The 13,179-nt window shown below is 39.9% G+C and overlaps 1 protein-coding gene and 1 pseudogene across 2 annotated transcripts in view; both read right to left on the bottom strand.

Annotated features, from left to right (window-relative positions):
• ches1 (checkpoint suppressor 1) overlaps positions 1-3,571 on the bottom strand; it is an 86,731-nt gene extending 83,160 nt beyond the window's left edge. Inside the window, exon 1 of the mRNA XM_015004144.2 lies at positions 3,125-3,571. The gene's annotated coding sequence lies outside the window, so the exon portion shown is untranslated. The remainder of the gene's footprint in view (positions 1-3,124) is intronic.
• A 5,109-nt stretch (positions 3,572-8,680) lies between these two features.
• LOC106928095 (uncharacterized) lies at positions 8,681-10,718 on the bottom strand (annotated as a pseudogene). The gene is made up of 5 exons (XR_015761804.1): positions 10,392-10,718; positions 9,983-10,170; positions 9,719-9,875; positions 9,502-9,629; positions 8,681-9,363 (listed from the first exon to the last, which is right to left on the bottom strand). The product of XR_015761804.1 is annotated as an uncharacterized LOC106928095 (transcript).
• Between the last annotated feature and the right edge of the window lie 2,461 nt (positions 10,719-13,179).

The raw sequence follows: 13,179 nt of genomic DNA, 5'->3' as shown, positions 1-13,179 counted from the left end.
TCTTAATCATGCAGTCTTGATCATCTAATTCCTGATTATTGGAAAAATATTCTACCACAATGTAGTGCATTCGGGACAAATTCAATTAGTCATTGATCGACATTCTGAATATTAAAGCCTACTCTTCGGTCTTTTCTATAGAAGTAAACAAAAATCTGACTGGCCAAAGTTGTAGAACCAGATTTGAAGTTTGTTAGGTAACCCTCCAAACAGCAACCGCAACAGAATCATTTTTTTGTTTGGGTTTATGTGGGCTAACAAAACAATGTGTGATAAACTATCAATTTTATAAACAAAGAACAAATTCAAAAGTCATCCTCCCTCTTAAGAAGACAACAATGGTTGAGGTGGGCAATGAGTCTCTTTGCTTTAAAACGTCCTGGCAATATAGTCGTTGAATTTGACAGATTTAGTGGCAACTGGGATCCGTTCCTGTTAAGTCGGCTGTAATGTACCAGCCGAGAGCTTTTGTCAACCGAGCACGTGATACAAGACAATACTTAGGAATATTGGCAATGTTTCCAACATTTCCTTAAAATCATAAATTACCCCAAAGCAATTGGTCACATTGAGGTTGTTAAGACAGATGTAATAAATGAGCATATGCCAGTGCTGGCTTCATAGAAATATACTAGAATTTTCAAATCACGTTAAAAATAGCTATTTTTTTATTTTAAATCTGTAAAATTGTGTTTTCAAACAACTCCTCTGATGCGGTAAAGTCGCCTTCTCTGGTGATATAAATTATAATGACATACTCCTATAAGAAAGGTTAGAAAATGTATTTTGAATGCAGTTATTATTGAAAATTTAAGAGAGTTCAAATTGATATTGGCATGTTAAAACTTCATAAAAATTGGCAGCTAGAAATCGGCCAAAAATCTGATTGATGCATCTCTAGTACTGAGTTACGGCCAAATAAACCCACTTAAAATGATCGCTACTACTGTGAGTATAAATCAATTCAAATGAACTAAATTACTGCTTTTGTCTGGAAGTATACCCAAATATACATGTACCTTCTCAGTGCTCCCGACCTGCCTGCTGCTCCGTAAAAATAGGACCGGCTTGTAACAAATGCCGCCTTGCCAAGCGAGACGCACAACGCACATTGTCCTCTTTTCACCGAGTAAATACACTCCATCATCCCCCAACAACTTAAGAGGTCAGGATATTTTTATCAGTTTTGCTGATAAGGTAATGTTTAGTGGAACGTTTACCTTTCAGAACTAAATGTACCATGGCCCCGGCTGCACGCTTTCACCTGACATTGCGTTTTAGACTCAACCGCCATATGGCCGGCAGCCACAGCTGACCAAATCTCAGCGGTGGGTGATGATTGTGCAGCTCCCAGGCAGGCCCCCAGTAGCACAACAAGAAATATTAAAAAACAAAACAAATTAAAAGAAGAAAAAAAACACAGCCATTCTGGGACGTTTACGCTGAATAAACCATGAGCCGGCAGTCCGAGGAAACCGTCTCGACGCTCATATTCAAAACACTGACGATTCAATTCATTCACACATGAATTATGGATCCATTATGGACTGTTTGAGCCGGGGTTCAGGGAATCAGTCAAACAGCTGTACTGAGAGCACTAACCCACTGATCCATCCAAACCAATTATCTGTGTGTAGGGGTGGAGTCTGAGTTCAATATTCAATTTACACGATTCAATTTCACACAAGAGGCTCTCGCTGGAAAACTGCTGGCGTCGAACAACCGGAACGGCCGAACAAAGTAAAAAAATAAAAAATAAAAAGAAATGGAGGTGCCTGTCTGAGAAAGTGATAAAGGATAAAGAAGGGCTAACTGAACACTTCGCCATAGGTGGGCGTCCATTGAGAGACAGGGAAGACGGTGAGCGCAGCCATGGGGGGTCAATATGTGAATGAACGTTTGCCATAGAGGTGAATTATGAATGAGCGACACTCTGAGCACTCCTGGAGAGAGCATCTCTCCTCCCGCCTCCTCTTTTTTCTTTTTTCCTCCCTTCCTCTTCTATCCTAAAAATCTCAATCATCCTCTCTTTCCATCCACCTCGTTGTCTGCATTCCAGCTCCTTGTCGTCCAGGCTGTCTGAGTAGATGACCGAACACCCCCCTATACACACACACCACCACCACCACCTTTTCTCTTACATATTTACACAGCCTCAGCTGGACGCATGCACGCTCACATGGCGGCAGGAGGATAATATGAGAGCAAACAGCGCTGCACGTGTAAAGGCAGACGCATGCATTAAAGTGAAAAGGCTTTGGGGCATACACACACACACACACATTTCTCCCAGCTGTTCTCCTGGCTCCAGAGCTTGGGTGTGTGTGTGTGTGTGTGTGTGTGTGTGTGTGTGTGTGTGTGTGTGTGTGTGTGTGTAATCCAGTGCGCTGCTGCTCAGCCTGTGCCACGCTCTCTCCTCTGTTGCTGTGCGTCTGATCAGATCTGCCTCCTCTCAACCTGTTTGCCGTATATGGCACAGAAACACGCAGACAGATACATAATATCTCTCTCTCACTCACACACACACACACACACACACACACACACACACACACACACACACACACACACACGTTGACTGGAGCTGCTACTACTTATCGAGCCTCTCTCAGGAAGAAAAAAAAAGATTTCCCTGTGCTGTTTTTTTTTTTCTGCAAGTATGCACTGGCTTGTGGGAGAAAAAGTCCACACTTAGATGCAAACACATGGTGAAGAGAGAGGGATTTTAAAGGGAGGGTGAAAGTGGACTCTGCTTTACTGTTGCTCAACTTAAAGTAACATACCAGAGAAGTGTGTGACTGCGTGTGTGCGTGTTGGAATGGGATCAGGCTGTTCCCTAAAAAGTAGCCACTCCTTTTGATCCCTTCACTCCAGTTTACAGTGGTCACTTCCAGCTCACTTTGGCACCCTTTCCCTTCACGCGTGTAAGGGAAAACAACCTCCACAACTAACTCGCGCTAATGTAAACCGACGCTGCGCACACACTCACGCACAGACACACACACGCGCACACAACGCGAACCCACCACACTTTTCCTTCCAAGTGCGGAGCCATGCAGCACATGTCAGCGACACACACCTTCAGAACAGCTACATACGGCCATGAAAAGCCCAATGGAGTCACCTTAAAATCCTTGCGAGTTCCAGGTGAACCCCTTCCCCACTCTTCTTTCTCCTCTGTCAGACTTCTCCCTTTCTCTCTTTCTTCCTTTCTTCCTCTCCTCCTTTCCGACCGAGCTGTCCGTCTGTCAGTCCGTCCTTCTTCTCGCTCTCTCCGTCCGTTTGCCTCCCCCCAATTTTCTCCTCGGTTCGAGGTCACTTCCCAGCGTTTTTCCCGAGCCCCTCCATGTTCCGCCCCGCTAGTCGTCTCGAGCACCGAGCGAGCGAGCGCGCGTGCGCGCACACACAAAGCAGACACACGAGAGCCGCTGCCGCGTTCCTCTGGTCTCCCTGTGTTTATCCCTCTGTGCGCTCTCTCCTCTGTAGGAGAGGAGCTCGGCTTGGCTGTATGTGTGTGGATGTGCGTGGATGTGTTCCTGGGCTCTGCCTGCCTGCCTTGCCCCGCCAGCGGCTGAGGACTTCCCCCGGAGGCCGCCCTGGGTCCTAAAGAGTGTCGAGTTCATTGAAAGAATGCCATTGTATACAGAAGCTTTAGCCAAAGATCGTCTATTGTTTGTCCAAAACTGATTTAAACATGATGGGTATCTTAGCTGTGACGATGCGTCCTGTATACAAAGATATCTAATCAAATATTTAATATATTTTCTTCACTGTCTAACATTAAATCAGACAGCACTATGATGGCGTATTAGGGCTGTATTAGATACGAAAAGAATGAGTAAATTCTCAGAAATTTTCTAGAAAAACATGTAAATTTTGAGATGAGTCTCACAAAATTTCTTGAAAAACCTTTGTGGAAATTTCTCAGTTTAAAAAGTTGAAATTTGCTTGAAAAAAATTAAGAAATTTTGAGATTAGCCTTGTCAATTTTCTAGAAAAATGTAGGACATTTCTGAGTTGGAAAAGTTTAACATTTGCTGAAAAAATTCAGAAAGTTTTAAATTAATCTTAGGAAATTTGTAGAATTTTTTTTTGGATATGTCTGAGTTTCAAACTTAAAAAAATTCCACTGGCTCATTATAATCAAATACTTCAATTTTAGTTTCATAAGACCACAGAGCACGTCGTCAACATCCAGGTCTTTATCCCTTGAAAGCATAGCAGGTCTTTTTACTGTTTTGGAATAATTACTTCTTTTTTGCTGAGTGGCATTTCAGTCCATATCAGTACAGGTTTCCTTGTGGATTATCACACTCACTCAGGTTTTTTGCTTTTCTTATCTCATCCATTACTCTGGTAGTTAACAAAAAAATAATAAGACTGTTATTAATAAGATTTTTTTTTTACCTGAAACAGGTAAAAGGTATCAAAAGAGTTTTTTTTTCATACAATCCAATGTCATAATGTTTTTCTGATACCAAATTCTGACTTCTGCGTGCAATATAATTGTATTTCCAACTTTTCATTTGACCTTCTTGACCTTTATTGTCCTGTCAAATAAGTCAAGCTGAGTTAAGAAGAGCCTCAGTTAGTAAACCTGTCGCTTCATTGTTTTATTGTTAAAACTACAAAATGAAATTCCTCCAGCAAATTGGAATATTTCCTTAATTAACTGCAGGAATTGAGGGGAGAAAAAAAACATGTCTATGTCTTTTTATTCAGTGTATGTAAACTTCTTGCTTCAAACTGTTAAAAATATATTTTTTAAATGGTGCTGTGATAAATTTCTAACTGCTTTTAACTCCAAGAATCAGTGGCACATATTCAGTTAAAAAGATTTTTATTTAATTAAACAATGAAAACTTGTTTTCATGGTTTACTTACCACAATTGCCATCCAATGGTAAAATTAATATATATTACATACACATAAAATCAAATATTCAACCAATTAGTGATGTCAAGAGGGAATCAAAATAATTTTATTTATGTGGATGAACACAAACATAGCCAACAATCCTTCACAAAATATATAGGAAGGTCAAAGCAAAGACAGCAAATGCTTTCTCTCTTTCCCTCACTCTTCGTTTATGTTCTATATTTATTTCTCCGTGTGAGTCATCTGCTCAAACCCAACCTATCTTTGGTGCTGCTGCCGTTTCCTTCATCTGCCTGCCCCTCTTCCCTCCCTCCTTCCCTCTCCTCCTGATCCTGCCTCAGAGCGTCATCAGGTTGCCACAGCAACGGCCCGCCTATGGGAGACAGAGATCAGATCATTATGGACCATGGGATCCAGAAACTGAAGGGCAGGATTTCTTTTTTTCTTTCCTTTTTTCCCTCCGCTTCTCTTTCTGTGAACACAGGAAGTGGGAGCCCTAACTTGGGCTTGAACTCGCCTCTTAAGAGGAGCAGCCACTATGGAGCTATGCAGAGATTTGAGTTATAATAATTCACTGAATCCTTATGGAAAGCATAAGGAGCACACCCTGTGTTGCTATAAATAAAACCCATATGCAAAACGGATTTCTTTGAGATGTAAACATGCAGCCTGCAGAAACGTTTGAGCAGAACTTGCTTGAACGCCGCCGAGTTAATGGATGTGACAGACGTGGCGCTGCTATCGGTACGGCGGAGAGCGCCACAGTCAGGGAAAAACCAAAGTGTGCTTTATTTATGGGCTGGGAAATCGAAGTGGGAGAAGTGCACTGCGGCGGGTTCAAGTTCAGAGACGGAAAGCGGCGAACGCGTCAGGCAAACTGTTTTGTTTGCTGAAGATCAAAGAGAATTGTTGGGAGAACGAAAGTGTGTTTACAAGTCCCTGAATCCGGGCTGCGTCTCCCTGCCCCTGTTATTAGTGGGAGGCCATGTGTGTACATGAGCGTATTTGTGTTTGTGCCGCGCAACCCAGAAGGCAGCAATAAGCTGAGATGACAGTGGGGATCTTTAAGACGGGCTCCAGAGAGGCTAGATCTTATCTCCAAGTGCCGGAGAAGAAAAAAAACTCAAGAAAATGGGGCAAAGAAATGCGACGCAGGAAGACGAGAAAAATTAAGGACACGCAGTAATAGGGGGAGACGTGTAGCTAGCTCAGATGGTACCTTGCAAAAGTATTCACATCTGATTAGCGTTTTCACATTTTGTGATAGACAAATCTAAATCTCTTTGTGGATTTGAACAACTGTAAGGTGAAAGGAAAAGACTGATGGCTATGAGCATTTGATCAAATCAGCATCAGGACAAGGTGGTGAGAATTTGCATTCAATCCTACTGAGTCCTGGAATCGGTGGCACAAAAAGTTGGTATGCACTATACACAACGCATGTGGGTGCCGCTAGAGGGGGCGCCAAACGTTGGTGGAAAAATAGTTCCTCATGGGCATTTTCTTCACTTAACAGCTGTCTCCGCATGTGTAAATGATAAGATTAATAACAGACACTGATTAGGCGCCTCTATGCTCCTTCACCTCCTCTCTTGTTGCTCGCCCACACACACCATAAAGGCCTGATCCTGAAAGATTACGAAAATTGAGCAGTAAACTGTGTTAGCAAGAAAAAAAAAACAACTGTAGGCGCAGTAAGTGGTAATATGTTTGCACACACCTCAAAAAGTACAGAGTTGCACAGCTGACCTGGAATTACAGGTCTTTTGGGGTTATGTTTCTACCATCTTTACCCATCGAGAGGTTGTCATTTTTTTTGTCCAGTTTTCTTTAAGTAATAGCTCAAGCTCAAATTCTTTGCCACAGATTCCCAATACAGCACATAACATATGCTTTTTCTGACGTTATTGTCTAGCCTTCCTTTATCTGTTGAAGACATGGATTGTCCCAGCCTAATTGTTAGTTTCCTATTTCATCTGGTGATTTCCCAGATCCCACACATCCTGGACACAAACTGTTTTGACTTTTTACCTTCATGTTGGTGCCACAGAGCTCTCTCTCTGTTTCTCTGAACAATTAAACATCAGGGTGCCCACACAGCAAATTTGGAAGTGTTCCATCAACTCCTACAGAGTTAAATTCAACACTTTTAAAGTGTCCACTCTGGATGGTGTAGAAGTTACACTTTTGAAAGTTTTATTTGTGATAAGAGTTGAATCAACACTCAGTAGTTGAAATCAAATACACTTCAGTGTTAATTTACCCAAAAACTCGTGTATATTGTCAAAAGTTAACACTGTAAATGTGTTAATCTAACACAGAACAGTGTAAAGAATAGAACAACGTAGAAATCTGAGTTTTAAAATTCTATTGGCAAGGTGTGCTGTGGTGGCCCAGGGGTTAAGCACAACCCACATATGAAGGCTCTAGTTTTCAATGCGGCTGTCGTGGGCCGTCTTCCCCTTCTCTCATTACCCACTTTTCTGTCAATTCACTACAAAATAAAAGCCAGTAGAGCAAATAAAATTATTTAAAATAATGGCAGTCTATAATGCCCAAATTCACTTAAAAACATTAGATGCTACTTGAATATACACAAAGCAACACAAGTAGAATTTTAAATGTACTTTTATTTCAAACAAGCTCAACACATAAATCAGCACTGGTTTGCAATAAATAAATAAATGAAAGAAATCACACAATATGACAATGTGGCACAATGTTGGGAGACTGTTGCTAGCCTCATCCATTTTGAACCCACTAGGTCTATTTTTCCTCTCAATATAACCATAGTTGAAACTTTGAATCCTCTGTGACAACAATTCCAAAGAAATGTACTTCTGGTTGACAAGGTAATGAAAGACAAGTTTGAGTTTGTATTGTACTACAGCTTCGAGTAAATCATGCATTAGGTCCACAGCATAATTGTCAGAAGTGTGAAAAAATTGCAATGTATTGAGTAAGCATGTTTTTTTGACACCAAATATTGAAGCCAACAAAGGATTTTCCTGTAGAACTGCACAATGTTCTCCGTGCATTTCTTTTGTACGAAATACCATACAAGCCTCATCTTCAGTAAAGACAGACTGTGACTCATCCTTACTTGTCAAACAAAATCTGCAGAAGTATGTAGCGCTGAAGGACTCAACAAAACCAAACAGTCCATGTAATTCCAGGTTGTCACCCATTACTTGTACTACAGAACCAAACAATGGTGAGTCTGAGAAAGGCACTTGAATTCCTTGTTTTTCTAGGATTTTAAGATCATCAACAAGAGGCTTTAAAATGTCATCAAAGCCATACATTTTCAGATCTTGTGAGTGAAAAAGAGCCACAACGTATATGTTCATCAACACAGAATTATACTTTGGGGGAAGGTTTCTCAAAATGAAGTAAATACCATTCTTTGAACCTAAGGGGTTTGTTGTCTCAAACTCATCAAAATAGAGTTGAATCTGTAGCGCATGTTTTTTCTGGGAAAACAATATGTTTTCTTTGAAGTATGAACCATCACATAAGTCTTTATAAATGCCTTCTTCATGAAATTTGGGTTGCAAAAAACCTTCACACAAGTCAGTATTCCTGAATATGGACTTTAGAGTTCCAAGTATAGGCATATACACAAATTTATCTGTTACAGGGACCTGACAGTAAAGTCCTGTTTGATCTCTGCGAAGATCAAACCTGTGCATTGAATTTTTGAAATACAGCTGAGAACTTCCTCTCTCACTTCCCTATGAATGTCATCAACAAGTTCCTCCATGGACCCCACCATTGCTTGGACTGTGCCCTCAGCGATGCTTGCAACTGTGCAACAACAGAGGCAACAACATGCTTAACATATGATTTTCAACAGAGGGCAGAGAAGTCAGGGGAGGGTTTGTACTGGCCGCCTGTGAAGTTGAGGCCTCACCAATTTCATTACGAGTGTCCACATTGTCAAACCCTTTAGTCAAAGCAACATCTCTATAGAACTGAACAAGATGCTTTTTAAAACCTGAATATGTGCAAAATGAAAACATCCAGACTGTCCATATCTTAAGCGTAAATTCTTTGCTGGATATAGACCATGGAGGAGTCTTAAACGCTGACAGAGCAATACAGAACTTCTGTGTTGTGGTTTACAGACAAAATAAATAAACATATTTGCATCAAAGGATATTTATTACCTTAAGTGTGCATAAATCTTGCCCTTAGCTCCTTCACTCTGGGACTTTCCTTGGTGCTTCCCACATCAATGTTGAAAACAGTGGTTTGAATGAATGTATAGAAGTTGTTGAGTAAGTCATGATAGTTAATACTGAAGATGAAGTGTGACTTGAAGAGCTCATCAAAAGCTGCCAAGGATGTTTTTCCCTTGCAAGGGATGGCCTTGTGATCAATGATGATGTATCTTTGAATGCTGCTCCTTTTTTCACCCACACACAGAAGGAAGGGCTGACCCGATTCCACACCAGCAAGGAAGGTTTCTACATTGGTTCCCATCTTAAAATATTCAGAAAAATCAAAGTATAAATAATGATATATATTACATACACATCCAAACAGATAACCAAGACAATTGGAAAGCTTCAACATGGAAAGTAGGATAATCAGAGTAACAGCAGTGGATGTCTTGCATACCTGCAGATATCTCACAAGATGGTCGACAGCTTGACATGCACCGATTTTGGATCTTCTCTTATGTCCTTTGGAGGTAAGGGGAAGGAGGTGAACCAACAAAAGGATGCTTGACAGGCCTCCGTCCCAGCCTACACCAAAAAACAGGAGAAATGTCATGCATTCCAAAAAATATGCCACCGATTTAAAAAGAATAGTGTGCCAAACTAACCAGACCAACCTGTGTCATGTTGCACAGATAAGAGTTCTTCAATGTGCACATTCAAAGTCTGTTTTCTGCACTCCGTCAGAATCTTAGGTTTGAAAATGGTGGGTCATTTTTCCAACAATCTGCCTGACATCTCCTCTCCAAACATCATGGTGAAGTCTTGGTCAATCTACAAAAAAAAAGAAAGAAAGAAAAAAGATTTTGGACCATTTCAGATTTAAATGTATACTATGAGTGATAATTCACTCACTCTTAATAAGAAGCTGTTTGTCTTACCAGTCCAGTAGTGTTGAGAAATCTTGGAAAGACATCCAAAACCGTTGAAGAAAACTCCTTAGCTGTCACAGTAACAGTAAGGTTACCTGCTTGCAAAAGATCCTCAAACAAGTCTGCATCAATTTCTGTCCCCGATTCATCCGTCAATTCCAGCTCAGTCTCAAGTGGAAGATGTAGCTTCTCAATGACTGATTAAAAGAATAATGTATTTGCATTAATTGAAAAATTACAATAAATATTTAACAGAAAATTTTCAACATTTTAAGTCACCTTGTAAAAGTACTTCACAGACCATAACAATAAGCAATCATAAACTCCATGATACAAGCCTTTTAAATTAATTCAAAAGGTTTTACATAGCAAGTAGTCCACTCATACATTATGTACTTGCATGAAAACAGATGCCAACCTTGGTGAAGAAATGTGCTGAAGTTATAACCATCATCATTCTCAGCCACTTTGACAAACTTCTGCTTTTCTCCAAATCTCACCAACATGATGCGCTAAAGAAAAGAAAAACGTACCCATTATCTTAATATATGTTCATCATTATTTACCATACAGAAAAATAGTTGCTACACTTCAATTTAAACGCATACATTTATCATACAAGAGCAAATACTTAAAGTAATAAAACGACATGTATTAATCGAGACACTTGCGCAAAAGGAAAATAAAAGCGCCTATAAAAATATGCCAAAACTTATCTCGTAACAAGCAATGTTAGCTCCAGACACGACTATGAGACTGCTGTCCCAGCTCTTCAGGCAAACCCCTCACAGTTAGAATTGACGGAGCAGGTGGCGTTCATTCTGAAATCAGCACCACAGTAGGGCTGTTTAAGATGAACACTAGCAACTCCTTTGGGAAACTAACACTCATGTTGTTGAATTAACGTCAACAAGTGTTGGATTGATGCCGTATTTTTAACGTACAACACTTGCACTGGAAATCTGACACTTCCGAATTTGCTGTGCAGACTGATAGCATGCATATTTGCACCAGTTCAGCCTTGTCTTCCTCTTAAAAATGTCTTAATTGTGAGCAAAGTTGAAGTCAAAATTTCTTGTTTGTGCGCACAAACTTGACAAACAAAGCAGGTTACTATTCATTTTGGACTCAACTGACCGGTGCACCTTCATATGCCTGATGGCTTGTAGCAAATATATATATATATATATATATATATATATATATATATATATATATATATATATATATATATATATATATATATATATATATATATATATATATATATATATATATATAAATTCCCTTCTCACCCTCCGTGGGTGGTCTCTTTCATCCTCTGAGCTCGGGTCCTCTACCAGAGGCCTTTGAGGGTTCTCCTCCAGTATCTTGGCTGTGCCTAGTACTGCACATTTCTGGACTGAGATGTCTGATGTTGTTCCTGGGATCTGTTTTAGCCACTGCTCCAGTTTAGGGGTTAATGCCCCGAGGGCCCCGATGACCACAGGCACCACTGTGGTCTTCATCTTCCAGGCCTTCTCCAGTTCCTCTCTGAGGCCCTGGTATTTCTCCAGTTTCTCATGCTCCTTTTTCCTGATGTTGTAGTCACTTGGTATTGCTACATCCACCACAACGGCTTTCCTCTGTTCTTTATCCACCACCACAATGTCCGGTTGGTTCGCCATTACCATCTTGTCTGTCTGGATCTGGAAGTCCCACAGGATCTTAGCTCGGTCATTCTCCACCACCTTTGGGGGTGTCCCCCACTTTGACCTCGGGGCTTCCAGTCCATATTCGGCACAGATGTTCCTGTACACTATGCCCGCCACTTGGTTATGTTGTTCCATGAAATGGGCGAGATATATATATATATATATATATATATATATATATATATATTTCAAAAAAACACATTGAAAACTTTCCTTCATTCCCCTTCCATTGAACAATACTTTATGTACTACTTTGTTTTGGTCTACCACGATAAATACCAATGAAATATATGAAGGGTTGTTCTAACTGGATACAGAATGACTACAGTAGTCGTTCCACTCACTGGTTTGTCAATTAGTTCTGATTTTGCGTTTTATGATGATGATGTTTGTTCTCAATGAAGATGCTGTATGATTGTCGCAACAGGGAGAGAGACTGATTAAAACTTAATGTAAATCTTTAGAATTTACTGTCTATCTTGTCATCCAATATTTTAGTTGTGTGATTATATTATACAGTGAAATAGCTTTAAACTTTATGAATGAGTCAGAAGCCTGGAGTTGAACTCTTTTTCTCGTTTCTGGCAGTTCCTGGTAGATTTTTTATTTATTTATTTTTTTGCCTTGGCGCTCAAATCTTACTAACCAAGACGAGACAATAAAAATATCATGTTGTTTTGATTCTTAACATTCACATTCATGCCAATAAAAAAAAACAAAAACAAAAAAAAAACTCAGTTCTTTGTCTCAACTTTATGTGTTAAGTGCATCCCAGCAGCCGAAGCCAAGAAATACAGATTTATTTGATTAATCTGCGTTTTTTGCCATGTTAAAATCAAATGTTCCTGTGAGATTCTGATCAGGGCCCAGTGGACCCGGAGGGGGGAACCTCAGTCCCAGTGCAGTCCTCCAAAAGGAGCCAGTCATGCAAGGACGAGCTGGAGAAGTTTTGACAGATGCCTTCATCTACCCTTCATATATTTCATTGATACCAGTGGCTTCACCCAAACTGGTTTCACTTTTCAGAGAGACAAAGAACCACAATCAGGATGGATATGTGTGGCTATTTTTTCTTTTTTCTTTATCAAAACGCTGGTGGTACACTACTATATGTCTCCATGTGCATAAAATATATATTTGCCTGCAATAATAAAGTTTAGCCATTGTACACTGTTCATTCAACAATGCAGGAGGGCTAAAAACAAATGAGACAATCAGTAAAAAAAGGAAAAAATGAATAACGAGCTAATGCTAAATTGGAAAAAAGTTATTCTGTTTTATGAGTCAGCGTGAAACTTTACATTTATGTTTGATAGCACGTTATTTAAAAAAAAAGAAATAGAACATTGAGGCTTATTCAAAGTTTCTATACATTCTGAACCATTACCTAAGAAGCAATGGTAGAAATTACACAAATGTCCGAGGACGGAAGAGAATTAGAGCCACTGGAAAAAAAAAGAATTTTGACTTTTCTTTTCAGAATTCTGAGATTAAAGTCAGAATTCTTTTTTT

Source organism: Poecilia mexicana, unplaced genomic scaffold (genome assembly GCF_051168715.1).
Source record: "Poecilia mexicana isolate PSO_F unplaced genomic scaffold, ASM5116871v1 scaffold_21, whole genome shotgun sequence".
Classification (NCBI taxonomy): domain Eukaryota; kingdom Metazoa; phylum Chordata; class Actinopteri; order Cyprinodontiformes; family Poeciliidae; genus Poecilia; species Poecilia mexicana.
Note: the sequence above shows the minus strand (reverse complement) of the source record. Positions and strands in the feature narration are given on the sequence as shown.